The sequence below is a fragment of the Felis catus genome, chromosome A2 (assembly GCF_018350175.1).
Source record: "Felis catus isolate Fca126 chromosome A2, F.catus_Fca126_mat1.0, whole genome shotgun sequence".
NCBI classification, from domain to species: domain Eukaryota; kingdom Metazoa; phylum Chordata; class Mammalia; order Carnivora; family Felidae; genus Felis; species Felis catus.
The window spans coordinates 28,338,386-28,354,151 of record NC_058369.1 but is presented as its reverse complement, the minus strand read 5'-3'; the positions used below and the strand labels follow the sequence as shown (position 1 = coordinate 28,354,151).

The following is a 15,766-nucleotide window of genomic DNA, read 5'->3' as shown; positions in this document are numbered from 1 at the left end:
GTTTGCTCATGCTCTTTTTTGTGGTGCCCTTTCTTGTAGTATTAGATTCCTGGTGATCTGGGGCTGTGTATAAAAGAATGAGGCCATAGAAAGACTCTTTGAGAGCTATTTTTTTTTTAATTTCTTAATTTATTTTTGAGAGAGAGAGACAGACAGAGCATGAGCCAAGAAGGGGCTGAGAGAGAGAGAGAGAGGGAGAACCAGAATCCGAAGCAGGCTCCAGGCTCTGAGCTATCAGCACAGAGCCTGAAGCTCAAACCCACGAACCGTGAGATCATGACCTGAGCCAAAGTCTGGCGCTTAACCAACTGAGAGCTATTTTTTTTTAATGGTTTTCTTTATTTTTGCGACAGAGAGAGACAGAACATGAGCAGGGGAGGGCCAGAGAGAGAGGGAGACACAGAATCGGAAGCAGGCTCCAGGCTCTGAGCTGTCAGCACAGAGCCCGATGCGGGGCTCGAACCCACAGACTGTGAGATCATGACCTGAGCCGACGTCAGACGCCCAACCGATGAGCCACCCAGGTGCCCCAGTTTGAGAGCTATTTTTAACTGATGGGTCTTATAAATGGCCTGTTTAAAAGGTTGAAGTTTAGAGCCTGTGGATGGGGATCCCAACTTGCCAGAATGAGGTTTTAAACACCCATAATAAGTGTCCTAGTCCTCCCCAGAAACTTTTTTTTAGATCTTTGTATTTTCTTTTCTTTTTTTTTTTAAGTTTACTTTTATTTCTTTTGGTGGGGGAGGGCCAGGGAGAGAGGGAGAGGGAGAATCCAAGCAGGCTCTGTGCTATTAGCATGGAGCCCCAGGTGGGGCTTGATCTGACAAACTGTAATATCATGGTCTGAGCCAAAATTGAGAGTTGGATATTTAACCAACTGAGCAACCCAGGCCCCCCTAACACTTTTTTTTTAAATTTTTTTTTCAACGTTTATTTATTTTTGGGACAGAGAGAGACAGAGCATGAACGGGGGAGGAGCAGAGAGAGAGGGAGACACAGAATCGGAAACAAGCTCCAGGCTCTGAGCCATCAGCCCAGAGCCCGATGCGGGGCTCGAACTCACAGACCGCGAGATCATGACCTGGCTGAAGTCGGACGCTTAACCGACTGTACCACCCAGGCGCCCCAACACTTTTTTTTTTAATTGCCTTGAAGCTAGTGCTTGGCTTCAGTCCAGTCCACATGGAGAGCCAGGAGGGAGGGCACTCCGTGTTACATATATTGACCTATAGACAATGCCCTCTTTTCAATACCACCCCCACTCCCACCCTCTGTTGTACCTCCTGTTTCTGAGACTTGGGTCTTTATGGGCAGGTCTGTTCTCTCCTTTGCTGAAACCCTCCTTTAGGCTGGGGTTTCCTTTGCTACGATACGTGTCAACAGATTTTCTTGAAATCACTCATCGTCTCATTGCTTCTTCTCATCCTTTCTGTGGTTATGGGTTTACACCTTTGTACTCCTTTCGTGTCATTTAGAAAGTGCTTTGGGTGGGAAAGGAGGTAAATGGGTTTGTTCAGTTTACCAATGTGAACCAGACACACTCTTTTTTAAAAAGACAGTTTCTGATTTTCGTATGCCACATGCTAGAGAAATGCCATGTAGCTCTTCATTTTATTTTCAACAGTTTGTTAATCTGATGCTTGGAATCAGCAGTCCCAGGAAGTTGCAGAAACATTTCATTAACTAAATGGAGCCCATACAAAATATACTCGTGAAAACAGTATGTTCTGCTATTTTCTCCACACCCTGTAACTGATCATTCCAGGAATTATGTTTTCTTCCACATTTGTCAATTCAGCGAGTTTGTAGACCTACTTTAAAAGTTCTAATTTGGGGCGCACCTGGTTGAGTAAGCTCTAAGCGTCCAACTCTTGATTTTGGCTCAGGTCATGATCTCATAGTTTGTGGGATTGAGCCCTGTGTCAGGTTCTATGCTGACAGCACAGAGCCTGTTTGAGATTCTTTCTCTCCCTCCCTCTCTCTGCCCTTCTCTGGCTCACAAGCGTTGTCTCTCTCTCTCTCTCTCTCAAAAATAAATAATTTTTAAAAAATGTCTAAAAAAAGGTTCTATTTTTTATCAGTGTGTTGTGCACCTGAAACTAGTGTAACATTATGTGTCAACTGTACTTCAATTTGAAAGAAGCCCTATTTTTATTTTATTTAGTGAAGAAAGCACGATGGGATGTCATTGATCATAATGTACCATCAATTAGAAAGTGTTCTTCCTCAGTGGATAAATGGACAAAGAGCTTAGGAGTAGATATGCCTAAGGAGGAACAATGAATAGATGAAACTATTCAGTGATAAGAGTTTCACATTAAAACTGTATCTATGTAATCTACAGAATTAACAACGTTTTTAAAATATGGCTTTATTACTGAAAAAAAAAAAACACCAATACCTTTATATGCTTTTGTTAGGAACAACAAAATTTGGTACAAACTTCAGGTAATTTAAACTGTTTATTTTACCTAGCGATTCCCCATTTTAGGAAATTGAAGAAAATAATTAGAATTTAAGGTCAAGGCTCATTTGTCAAAATGTTCATTATAGCATTAACGTATAGTAGAAAAATCCTAGATAATATACATTATCTAAAATATACAATATACATTATATAAAAATATACATTATCTAAAACATACAATATACATTGTATAAAAATATACATTTTTAAATAAAAATTTGGCACACCCATACCATGGAATACAATCAGTATTTGAGATTTATAAATAGTTGGTAACGTCTTGGTAAAATGCTTAGGTATAATGTAGGGGGAAACGATAACCTAGAAATGGTATATGTATTAGTATCTCAAGCATTCCAAAAGTAAAAGAAACCAGAAGGAACTGTAGTGAAATTTTAAGTGTGGTTGTTTGTTGGTTGAATTGTATGTTATCCTTTTTTGCTTATTAACATTTTATTTTCCAGATGTCTTATAGTGAATATGTCAGGTTTTAATAGAAATACAAAAAAAAAGCCTCTTTAAATTATGTGCTGCTGAAAGTAAAACTTTAAAAAATGTCCCCGAATGACCCATCTGGCTTTGCCCTGCGTGAACTTTTAACCTTTTATATGACAGAACCAAGAGTGTCCTGTGTCAAATAGCGTTTGAGGTGTTTTCCTTCGTTGAAAGTATCTCTCAGATGCATCTGGAAAAGCTAACTGGTGTATTATGTTAGATTTGCTGCTTTTTGCTCTCTGTTTTTCTCTGTATCTTGCACCTGACTCCAAAGTCTGATTTCTGTGAACATCAGCTAAAGAAATATTAAGATTTTCTAGAACGGGGAAGCTACAGTTGCATTATGAATGGAAGTTGTAAACGGTGGACTGAGCATGAGACTCCCCGTTTTAGTCCTGGCTGGCTCACCTGGGGAAAGAACAAACTGAGGACACTGAATGGGGTGATCTCTACCGTCCTTCCAGGTCCTCTGTTCTCACTTTGCAGTTATCTGCCCCTGGCACAGACCAGATGAAACCAAGGTACAGAAGTGAGTCAGTGAGAAGCATGTGTTCTCAGAGCGTATTTCTTTGGCAATTTATTTGCTTGAAAAAGAGAAATTGACTTTGTGAAGTAACAGTTTCACGTGTTCATTTGGAAGATGAGAAAACAGAGACAACAGGAAGTGCTGTGTAGAAGGTGCCGTTTCTGAGGTTTCTTGCTATATTTTAGGTCTGTAAGGTATGTTATTTGCTCTCAGAAGCCTCATATGGACTGAGTGATTTTGACCCACAGAACACAAGGTAAGAGGGACAAATGATCTGTCTTGGTGTAATTTGTTTCCCCTCCTCGAGGAAATGTACCAGTCAGTGGAATTCTGTGTGAAAACACAAACCATTTCAGGATAGGTGCTGGTGCTTTGTGCAGTGAGAGTCCCCAGGACCCTGCATGATCTCTGCTTCTCTAATTTGCTGCTCTTCCTCCTATTCTCCTGACTTTAAAAAAGACCCAAAGCAGAAACTGCTGTATTTTTTCAGACCATAAAAGGAATACCTGTCTATTTTATAAGATTAAAAATCACACAGAAACAATATTATTTATTTAATTTTATTTTATGAAGTTTATTTATTTATTTTGAGGCAGACAGAGACAGCGCAAGCAGGGGAGGGGCAGAGAGAGAGAGAGAGAGAGAGAGAGAGAGAGAGAGAGAGAGAATCCCAAGTAAGCTCCACACTGTCTGCATAGAGCCCAATGTGGGGCTCAATCTCAACATCCATGAGATCATGACCTGAGCTGAAATCAAGAGTCCGATGCTTAACTGACTGAGCCACCGAGGTGCCCCTATTTTTACTTTTAAAAATTAAGTATCACCTATCATCTTACCACACAGGGATAACCTTGATTAATATGTGGGGGCATTTTGCCTCACACTGTCTTCTTCATCTGTGCTCGTGTACACATCCATACACACAAATGCACGCACACACAAATTTGACACCTCCAATACTGTTGTTATTTTATCTTACAATGTGACATGTCCATAGAATTTTCCATCATCATCTATAATTCCAGCCTAGTATTACTCCGTATATGTGAAATATAGTTTGCTAAAATCATCCCCCTTGATGGATTTTGTTTGCTTCCAACTGTGGCTGTAGGAAGCAATGCTGTGACAAAGAACCTTGTATGTATGTCTTTGCACCCTTGTTCAATTGTGTCTTAAGCAAATTTTATGAAAATGGAATTTCAGTGTCAAAAATGTATGATATATGGGTATATATATGTACATGCAGTATTATAGTGTTCTCCACGAAGTCTCTACCAGTTTATACTAACACTGTCCTTGCCACAGTTTTATACCCTCACCCTCTTCCCTCAGTGTTCCCCCAGATGTTTCCAGTTGAAAAAAAAGTCAACAAACTGCCTAGGGAAGGAGTCTCTGGTTCAGTGCAGGTGTGACCTCACTCAGGAAGGTCTGGTTTTGGCGAGCTGTTAGTGAGGGGTTGGGTTTCTCCTCTTCCTTAGCATTTCATCTCACTTCTAGTGCCAGGGGACCTTTTTTTTTTTCTGAACAAGAAACCCCTGGAGTGTTTTTTTTTTTTTTTTTTTTTTTTTGCCTTTACTACTTCACCACATAACAGGTGTCCAGATTTTGACTGCCTGTTACCCAGAAGTACTCCACTTCTGACTCCCTGGCAATGTAGTTGCTGTTTTCAGCAACAGTTCAGCACTCGATGTGTTTGTTTTGCTTTAGGCTTCTATTCTCCCCCAAACACCGCACCCTGACATCCCCAGTCTTTCAACCTGGTGCCCTGGACCAGGGTGATAAAATACCGTGCACAATTGTTCTTAAGCCCAGAAAATTTATTTTCCTGAGTTTAAGCTGGCATCATGAGTTGTTAACCCTGTTAGAAAAATGCAAGTTGGATTTATGATTCCCTTCCACAGGTAATTGGGCTCTAATTTTAAATTCTGAGCCAATTGATTTGCACTATATTGCATTATAACATAACAAAAGTGCAATTGAGTCCAGGCGATGTGTGACTTTGAGCCTCAATTATGCAATGAATTATTTTCAGTTCTTTAATAAATGATGCCTAGGTTGACACCAACCTGTCGTGGTTCCCTCTGGCTCACCCTACTCTGCAACCTCTTCTTTCCTTGTCCTACCCATTTTTTTTTCTCTTTTCCTTCCCAATCCGGCAAGGTTTAGGAATGAATTGCTTCAAAACTCAAATCCCGCATATTAAGAACTTAAAAGAAATTTTGTGCCTCATACCTCCCTGTAAACTCCTATTAACATTTCATTTCAATCCCCAACTTATTCTGATGGGAAACTATTATTGCATTGCCTACAATATTGGCTGTTAAGCCATCAGTTATATAGGCTGCTTTCATGGTATATGCCAGTTTCTCTAGGAGAGTCCTTTTGGAATATCGATACTTCCTTGACCTTTCCATGAGATCCTAGGATAGGCGATTTTAATAGATTAGATTTTCCTATCCTTTTTTTTCCCCCTTTGAGATAATTTCTCCATTGTATTTATTTTTAGCTAGTTGTATTTTATGTATTTCTACAAAATATATCAAGTTATTTTGGGAACAAGGGTTGGATATAAATAAATAACACATATTGCTGGAATCAGAATGACGAGTTATCTAGCAATCAGAGACAGTTAATTGGAATCTGCTTCTCAAACTTTTTCTTCTTTTGGCAAGCCCTTGTTATTTTCAGTAATGGACTATTGTAAGTGAGGCTTTGTGCATTTGTCAGAGGCTTTGTGCATTTGCCCAGAAGGAGAGGACAAAGGAGAAAATGGGGTAGTAGAAAGAGTCCTCCACTGAGGATCCCGGGAACTGGAGTCCAGTCTCTTCCTTCTAGGAGGCCTTGGGCAGACCCCTTCATGGCTGGGACTCTCACCTCCCCCCTTGCAACATGACTTCTCATTGCTGAGGCCCTTCCTAATTTTGGGAGTTCACATCAAAAGATGCTATCTTTGGAGAAAATTGTAGCCTCAGACCCCTTATTACTCTGTGTTCCTTTGAACTTTCATCCTCTCTAAAAACAAATGAAACTACCTGCTGGGAATATTAAAAATACTCAGGGGGGTAGGGGTGCCTGGGTGGCTCAGTCAGTTGAGCTCTGACTTCAGCTCAGGTCATGGTCTCGTGGTCCATGAGTTTGAGCCCTGCATCAGTCTCTGTGTTGATGGCGCAGAGCCTGGAGCCTGCTTCAGATTCTGTGCTCCCTCTCTGTCTGTCCGTCTGTCTGTCTCTCTCTCAAAAACAAATAAACATTAAAAAAAATACTCAGGGGGCACCTGGGTGGCTTAGTTGGTTGAGCTGCCTACTTGGGCTCAGGTCATGGTCTCATCTTTTGTGAGTTCGAGCCCCACATTGGGCTCAATGCACAGAGCCACTTTAGATCCTTTGCCCCTCCCCTGCATGCACCCCCTCTCTGTCTGCCCCTCCCCTGCATGCACTCTCTTTCAAAAAACAAAAACAAAACTCAGGTATTGGATAACTACCCTGAAAGGAATATTTCTTGCCTTTTTCTGCAGAAAGTAAAGACAGTAGACTCTTTTCTATGCCTTTCCACACAGGGATGTTTTCCTGGGTGTTCATAACTGAAGGCAATTTCTGGGGAGGACCATATAGGGTTATAGAAGAATGACATGAGGTGACAGGGAAGCTCTGGGGGAAAATGTGCATTGCATTAAATGGAGAGCTCTTGCCGTATCCAGGCAAGATCACTTTGTGATCACATGCAATTGGAAGCTATTTAAAAAATAAACTAGAGCATCATAATTGCTGAATGACAACATTGCAGTTTTTGCCATATAGTGCGTGTTCTGGGTTACTTCAAGAATACGCATTTTCCTCTATTGTTTCTTTTCCATTAATGGAGTCATGCAAGGGGGAAAGTTTTCTGATTTGAATTAAGGCCAGGTGAAGAGAGGGAAATGATCAGTTATTTTACTTTTTTTCCCTCTCCGTCTTTACCCTTATAGCTTTAATTACTCTGAGTAAGTAACTTCATACCCTATCTTCTAAGATCATTGGTGACATTATTTTCCTAAAAAATAAAAGCAAAATCAAAACAAACCCTAAATATTTTTTTTCCTGATTTCATTTTTCCCAACTCCCTCTATGTTAAAGAAAGTTTCCCTCCAAATATAATTATGTACTTGTTTTTGTAAAGTTCCCTTAGTTAGAGAATCTTCAGATATACTTTTTGGCTGGTTAATTTAGTCATTGTAGATCCTTGAACATAGAGAGATGAAAAAATCATGTAAGGAATTGAATCTGAAAGTGTCTTATATTTTATTGTGAATAGATCTCAAATGCTTTATTTTTTGACAGCCCAAGATAAGGATGATGATTAGACATCTGACTTAACTATTAGAGAATTATTTTTTTAGTCTTAGGGAATTTATGGAATTCTTTCAAATGGATGTAGACAGAAGTAACTAGATTTATACCATGTTTCCCAATTTGTGATTTAAAAAAATATGTAAAAATATACATGTATGATTTTTACATCCTTGGCCCTATATTATTTTTCATTTCGACTATAAACACTAGGAATTTTCTAGTTTATCCAGGTAATTATTCTCTTAGTTGCAAATACTGGTAAGTAGTTTTCTTCCAATATAACTCTGAGCTGATTATTAAAAGAATATTTAAAATCATTCCATTAAAAATGATGATACAAATTTGGTAAAGTTCTTTCTGACCATCTGGGCTGTTGGAAAAGTTGAAAAATCTAGGGCACTATCAGGAATGTCACTAATAGCTAGTAATTTGAGAGTAATTTAATGTGTGAGGAATATGTTGAAAGGCTATTTTAAGTCCACATATTTCAAGTAGGTTTTATTTATTCTAATCTGGGAACATATGAATTGGAAAATTCTCAAGGTAAGCCGTTGGTTGTAAAGTCTTTCATAATGATGACCATCCATCCGAATCAGCAGTCGTCAGTGAGACCTGGAAATTATTGTTGAATTTAGGGAGTCCTGAGGCTCTTATATCATTCTTAAATAGTGGAAGTTGTTAGAGAAACTGCATTTAAACTACAAACACACATATATGTGTAGGATGCACAGGATGTTAGAATGGGTCTCCTCTTGTCTTAGTTTTCACTGAGGCATCTATAGGATAGCTGTCAAAAGACCCAACTATCCCATTTGCTGAATGAGCATTTGTAGATCCTTGAACATAAAGAGATGAAAAACTCTTGTAAGGAATTGAATCTGAAAGTGTCTTATATTCTACTGTGAATAGGTCTCAGATGTTTTATTTTTTGACAGCCCATGATGATTAGACTATTAGAGAATTATTTTGGGTCTACAATATCGCATTTGCAGAATTTCAGCATGAGTCTGTTCCATGTTTTTTGCATATTTAAAAGTCAACAGGGGGTTAGAGAAGAAATTTCTTTGGAAAGAGCTATGGTCATGCAGTGAGTTGTCATCATGCTGCTGGGAGAAATAGTGGTGAGTACTGTTTTGTAACCTCAAGCCCAGAAAGGCATCATCAAGAGGACTAATCAGAGAGTTCTGAATTATGTTTCTTGCAGTTGGAGAACCGAGAGGCCTGATGCCTGCGTCGGGTCTGAGATATTTAGAGTGGCCTGTACATCAGTATCTGACTCATCCTAGGAAATCTAGAAGGGAAATCAAAGACAAGCTGGTCAGCTATGTGAGTGGTAGGACAGGTGTGCTGATGCTTGAGAATCAGTCTGCTTTTCCAGTCTTTGTCAGAGCACGAGATAGTTAAGTGCTTCTTAGGGACCAGATCCAGACTGCAGAGGACAGAGCCAATGAGTTGCTTTGAATCTAGTCAAATCTGGTAGGTGAAAGGGTCAGGGGATCAACCACAACATATGAGGTTCAAGGCAGATTGCTAGATCCTTGGGACTCAGGAAGGGGTTCACAAAGAACAACCTAGAGAAGAGTCTAGAGGTCCAATGAACTGTCTGAGAGAAGGACCCTGCAGGGACCCTCTCATTGTCTGTGAAAACTCCCCAAAAATTTTAACCATCAGCTCTTACAGACATACAGATACACAGCCAACTCTTTATACATATCCATGCACTACAGGCCTAGAGAGAGCAAAGCCAGCTTATAACAGAACCGGCACAAGGAAGAGCTCACCTGTCCCTTGATTTCTTCAACCTTGGAAGAGTCAGAACATTAGCTAGTAGGGTGAGGGAATGGCAGGGACAGTAGGGGGGAAAAGGAGAAAATCACCATGGCCATCATCCTATTGTAGGCTTCTAGATGGAAGCAGGGCCAGACTGGGAAGGGGAGGACAGACGTTTGCATAATACATTGTTGTGGCATTTCTGTTTATAACTTGAAGTGGTTCTAGAACTGTCTATTACCTGTGAAAAGCAAACCCATGGGCCTGCTAGAGTTTTTTTATCCAAGGGCAGAGGAAGATCATTAACACCTAATGATAGACAAGTTTAGAGGGACAGTGGGAAAGAAAATAAAAGTTTTATGTTATGAATTATGCTTGTTCAGCATACTTGTTACATAAAGGTGTATCTGTATGTTCATTTCTAAATAGCAATGATATATAGAGAGCTCCTAAGTACATGCCCAAGTGTTTAACATATATCAATAAATAGAGGCATCTGTTTGGACTAACTGAATCATTTTTTCAGTAAAATAATTTGCCTTTGGAACTAACATTAATAAATTTATTTCAAAATGTCAGTATTTCAGACTATAAAGTAAGTTATTAAAAATTATTTTTCTCATTTTTTCTATTTTCTTCCTTTTCCATTTCTCCCATTTTCTATTTTCTTCCATTTCTTCCAAGGTTTAAAGTAATCAGAAAACAAAAGCATTAGGGTGAGACAGACACCTATGAGGAAAAGTGTTGGATACAATGGGGTTGTCAGAGAGAGAACAGTTCAATTTTATCTTTTTCAATCTCCCCAAACCGATCTATTCTAGAACACCTTTCCTCCAGTATAGCATTTCCTAAAATATGGTCCCCAGGATAGCAGGAGGAATTATTTGAAATAAAACTGGTTCCTAGTGAAATATGTTTTGGAAATTCATGTCCATTTACCAAATCTTACTTGCCTTGGGATCTTCTCAAACCCTTTAGTGTATGTATATTGTGAATTTCCAAAATGGGCATATAGTGTATGACATTGTCCAAACATGTTTGATCACAGAGTATTGTTTTGGTGAGGACCATGCTTTAGAAGCATACCTTTAAGAGTCCTGGTGGATTGTTCCAAATTTGGTAGATATTCTCACAAGTACAAACAGAATATAGATTCTAGGGGTGCCTGACTCAGTTGCTTAAGCATCCGACTTTGGTTCAGGTCATGATCTCGTGGTTCCTAAGTTCGAGCCCTGCATTGGGCTCCGTGCTGACAGCTCAGAGCCTGGAGCCCGCCTCGGATTCTGTGCCTTCCCTCTCTCTGACCCTCCCCACGCTCAAAAATAAACATTAAAAAAATAAAGAATATAGATTCTAAATCTTAAAGGTATCAGAGGATTCAAATGAGAATTCGTAAGGACTTTTTACAGAGGAGGGAAATATATCACACCAGTGAATTTGTTCTTTCTGGTGTGGGTGACTTATTGCGGATGCCATTACCATTGACGTATGAAATGAGTATAATGGAGTGATGATGCCGAAGAAGTAAGGTGGTCATTGTTGATTTTGTGGCAGAAGAAAATATGGATATATTTAAAAATCTGTACACAAGGATATATATTCACAGCATATGCATGGACATTAAGAACACAAGTGACTTAGTTTTATTAAAATTCCTTTTTGCATTTGTGATCCTGGATCTAGGATTTAGCTTAGTACAGTTAGGATGTACTTTAGTGTTTCTTTAATAAATAAATAGTGTCTTCTGGTGTATTTTATCTTGGGTAATTTGGAATACTTACTGTGTGAACCTCTAAATCTTTCCTTGCATTGGAAGTGCAGAATTTGGGGTTAGTTTTAATATGTTTTGAGAAATAACTATTCTGGCAAAATCCATCTGTCCATGTGTAGAAGTCTACACTGGAGTCAAGCTAATCAAGGTTTAAATTACTGCTCTGTTATTTATTTGGTGATTAAACTTGGGCAGATTTCTTGGTACTTCAACTCCAATTTCTTAATTTATAACAGCATTTCTCACATTTTGCTGCAGAGATTGCTACAACTAGAACTTGGGGCACTTGGATGGATTCCTCGTTCTTCACCCCTTGATAAGCTCAGAAAAGCCTCTCTTCTTTCTACCTGATATGAGGCTCTACATAGCATTTCACTTTTAGTATGGTTTATGTGTAAAAGTTTTGAACACCATCTTCCTGCTTCTTGGATGGTCAGGATTAAATGAGGTAGATCAAGAGGGGCAAGGGTGAAGGCAACTGTTAAAAGCTTGGAAATGAATCCCAGCTCTGGCTGTGTAACCCTTAAGAAATTACTTAATCTCTCTGTGTCTGGGCAGAATAACTCATCTCACTAGATTATTGGGAGGATCGTGAGATGATGTATATATATATAGTTGGTACATTAGCACAACACCTGCCACATAAAATCCTCACTAGAGGTTGGTCATTGCTCTTGTTACTATTAAAACTCCTTGTCCAGTGGCTAATACATACTAACTGTTCAACAGATGTCTGCGCCCATTCATCCTACCCTTTTTGAGTGCCTGCAAGCATGGTTCACCATGCTAAGCTTTACAGGGTTCAAGGATAAAGAAAGCGCAGAAAGAACACACATAGAAGCAGCACCTGACATAAATGGCAAGTAGATTTTGAATTGGATAAAAAAATGAAGTTGAAATTTGACTAACTGGGGACACCTGTGTGGCTCAGTCAGTTAAGCATCCAACTCTTGATTTCATTTCAGGTCATGATCTTACAGTTTGTGTCCTCTGTCCCCACCTCTCTCTTTGCCCCTCCTCCCTCTCTCAAAAATAATTAAACATTAAAAAGAAAAAGAAACTTGATTAGTTTTATTAGCCATAAAAAGGTATTTAAGCACCTAGACAAAAGAATATAGAAGGATGTGTTGCTTACCCTGAGAATCAATAAAATTAAGAACTCTTTATTTTTTTTTTAAGCGGAATTGAGTTCCAATAAAAGCTCAGTGAAGAATATAGCCAATCATTCTAGATATTTGAGATTTTTGAAGTCCTTTGGGTTTTAACCCTTGTTAAAATCCCTAAAGAATTATGTGGCTACCTTCTTGCATTTTATTTTTTAAATTTTATTATTTTTTAATTTACATCCAAATTAGCATATAGTACAACAATGATTTCAGGAATAGATTCCTTAATGCCCCTTACCCATTTAGCCCATCCCCCCTCCCACATCCCCTCCAGCAACTGTGTGTTTGTTCTCTATATTTGAGTCTCTTATGTGTTTGTTCCCCTCCCATTTTTACATTATTTTTGTTTCCCTTCCCTTATCATGTTTTGTCTCTTAAAGTCCTCATATGAGTGAAGTCATATGATATTTGTTTTTCTTTGACTGACTAATTTCACTTAGCACGATACCCTCCTGTTCCATCCACATAGTTGCAAATGGCAAGATTTCATTCTTTTTGATTGTTGAGTAATACTCCATTGTATATATATACCACATCTTCTTTATCCATTCATCCATTGATGGACATTTGGACTCTTTCCATACTTTGGCTATTGTTGATAGTGCTTCTATAAACATTGGGGTGCATGTGTCTCTTCTTGCACTTTAAATGGAATCCAGAGGATGTGGTTAAGTCTTTCTTGCCTGGAGTGCCTGTAAGGAATGTCTTAGAGTGGCAGTACAAAACTAGTACTATGAGATCAAGTTGGATATAAATGAATCCTAAGCATAATTTGTACATTGCTTAAAAAAACCCTCATTAAAGATTATTTTCTTATAAGGGGTATAAGAAAAAAAGGAGAGGGGGACAATCAGATAATTGAGAGTTCCCAGTAATTTAATTCTGGAAAAAAACCCCACAAAATTGTGTTGTATGTTAAAAGAAAACAATTGAAAAGCTCAAACTGTCCCTTGAATGGAAAAAATGTTCTTTTATACTGAGGACTTACTTATTCAACAAGAACTGAGTGCCTCCAAGTAGTACGTGAGGCCCTGGAAATGTCATGGCACATAAGGCAAACATGGTGTTTGCCATGTGCAACTAACACTTCAGTGAGGTAGACAGGCTATCAAGCAGTCATACCAAAATATGTGGAAGTGATTCCATGGAGGAAAGTTCCAGATGCTATGGAAGTATGTGTAGGAAAGTTGGGACAGCTTCCCTTGGGAAGTGACAGTTGAGCTGAGGTAGGAGTTAACAAGAGGGGAAGGGAAGAGAGCATACTGAGGGTGGAGGAAGCAGCAGATGCAAAGCCCATGGTGGGAGGGAGCAGTGTTGGCATCACCAACAAAGACAAGCTCCCACACTCCTGGAGAGTACTCGGAGGTGCCCATGGGAAGGAAAGGAAATGCCAGTCCACAAGGGCCTAATGGGCCAGGACAAGATGATGCCCCTCCTTGTCTGGGCTTGGAGTTGCATTTCTACTTGTGGTAACTTTGTTTTGAATTCTGCTCTTTCATAAAGTGATGGTTAAATCTCTGTGGAAGATGCAATCCATTTTCTATACTTCTCTGTGCATTTAATTCAGAAATGTTTAATATGAAGGGAATTTGTTTAATTTTAGAAGTTCAAGTCTTAGAGCAGGAGTAGCTCCTTAACCCAATGCCCTGTGTGTATATTGTGAAACAGTCTTTGCTCACTCATTGTTCTGAAACCACAGGTCTGACTGAATTTGAGATTTTGCCAAAATGCCATCAGTTCTATTTACAGATTTGAAGACCCAAAGTATTCCAATGTGGTATAAATCCTCCTTTTGGGTGGGGGGGTTGTGCTGGTTATTCTCCACCCCATCTCCATAGTCTATTGGGCAACTATCTCTGCTCTGTCTGGGTGAGAAGACTCACCAGAAGTCTGGCCTCTATGGACTGCGTTACCTGGACTCCCATGACTGTTGCTTGTTTCAGTTTGCTTTGGTCAATGGAGATCCTGGAGAGACATGAGGGAATGGGAGGAGAGAGAGGTGAGAAGGTGCTGAGGTCTACATCCCAGCATGGATCTACCTTATGGTGGTAGTCCCCATCCCTCTTACCTCATAAGGCTCTGGTAACATAGTCTTGCCCTTTTCCCTTTTCAGCCCAGGATGACAGAAGCATCCTGCTGCAGCTAGTTCCGGGGGTCTGGGTATCCTTAACTTATCCTTAACTACCTGCACCTCTGAGAGTAGTTCTTTCATTTAATTCTCTTCAAAGATGATTGTGACCTCTTCCTGTCAGGATTCCAACTCATACCATCATAATCTGTCTTTTGGGTACCTATCATATTCTTCCCTTTCCAATACCAGGGTAGGCTTTAGGTTTAGGTAACTAAGGACCAGAAGAACATTGGATAAAAATCCCCTGGATAATATGCACTCACTTTCCTCACTTTGGACTCAAAATAGATCAGTCCCTGGAGGAAGGGCACTGTTTGTCATCATATATCTGCCTGGCTGTCATTCAGGACCTAATTGGGCTCTCTTAAATTTCATTCTATTCCTACTTGTCGTGTTTCTGGACCCCTGAGAAATTTCTTGCCATGTGTGTTCAGGAACAGAGCATTTTGATGCTGTAGATATTTTGATCTTTAGAGCACAAAGAAGAAGATATTGGTCACAGGCACAGTAGACATCTTCACACGCTCTTTGATCCTGTATGACATCCCTGAACCTTGCCCTTGCTTTTAATTTATCTTTACTTTTCAAAATATACATGAATATTCCATAAAATATATGTGAATAATATAATATATATTATGTGAATATTATAATATAATATATAAATATACATATATGTATTATATTATACACATATTATACATATGTATATATTTACATATATATATAAATAAGAGTCAAGAGAATAGTATAATGGACTCCCATGAGCCTGTCGTCCAGCTTCCATGATGATCAACATCCCATCATCGAGTACACATGCATATTTTTTTCTGTAATATTTTATAGTGAATCCTGTTCACCATATCATTTCACCTATAAATACATTTTTGTGTTTCTTTAACAGATAAAGAATTCAAAAGAAACTATAGCACACATGCAGTGAAGTGAACAATGATTCTTTAATATCTAATAATCCATGTTCAGTTTTCCTCCATTCCCTCAAAATTTTTTTCAGTTGAAATTTTCAAATCACAAGCCATAAAACATCTTCACATTGAATATGGTAGCTATGTCTCTTAAGTTTTTTTAATTCCTAGAAGTCACATACTTTT

The 15,766-nt window shown here is 39.0% G+C and overlaps 1 protein-coding gene and 1 long non-coding RNA gene across 13 annotated transcripts in view; one reads left to right on the top strand and one right to left on the bottom strand.

The window, feature by feature from the left end:
* LOC109496488 overlaps nucleotides 1-14,802 on the bottom strand; it is a 36,123-nt gene extending 21,321 nt beyond the window's left edge. The window contains exons 1-2 of the long non-coding RNA XR_002740293.2: nucleotides 14,592-14,802; nucleotides 14,407-14,488 (exon numbers count right to left, since the gene is read on the bottom strand). This is a non-coding gene — a long non-coding RNA (uncharacterized LOC109496488). The remainder of the gene's footprint in view (nucleotides 1-14,406; nucleotides 14,489-14,591) is intronic.
* FHIT (fragile histidine triad diadenosine triphosphatase) overlaps nucleotides 1-15,766 on the top strand; it is a 1,423,954-nt gene that overhangs the window by 533,790 nt on the left and 874,398 nt on the right. The window lies entirely within an intron of this gene.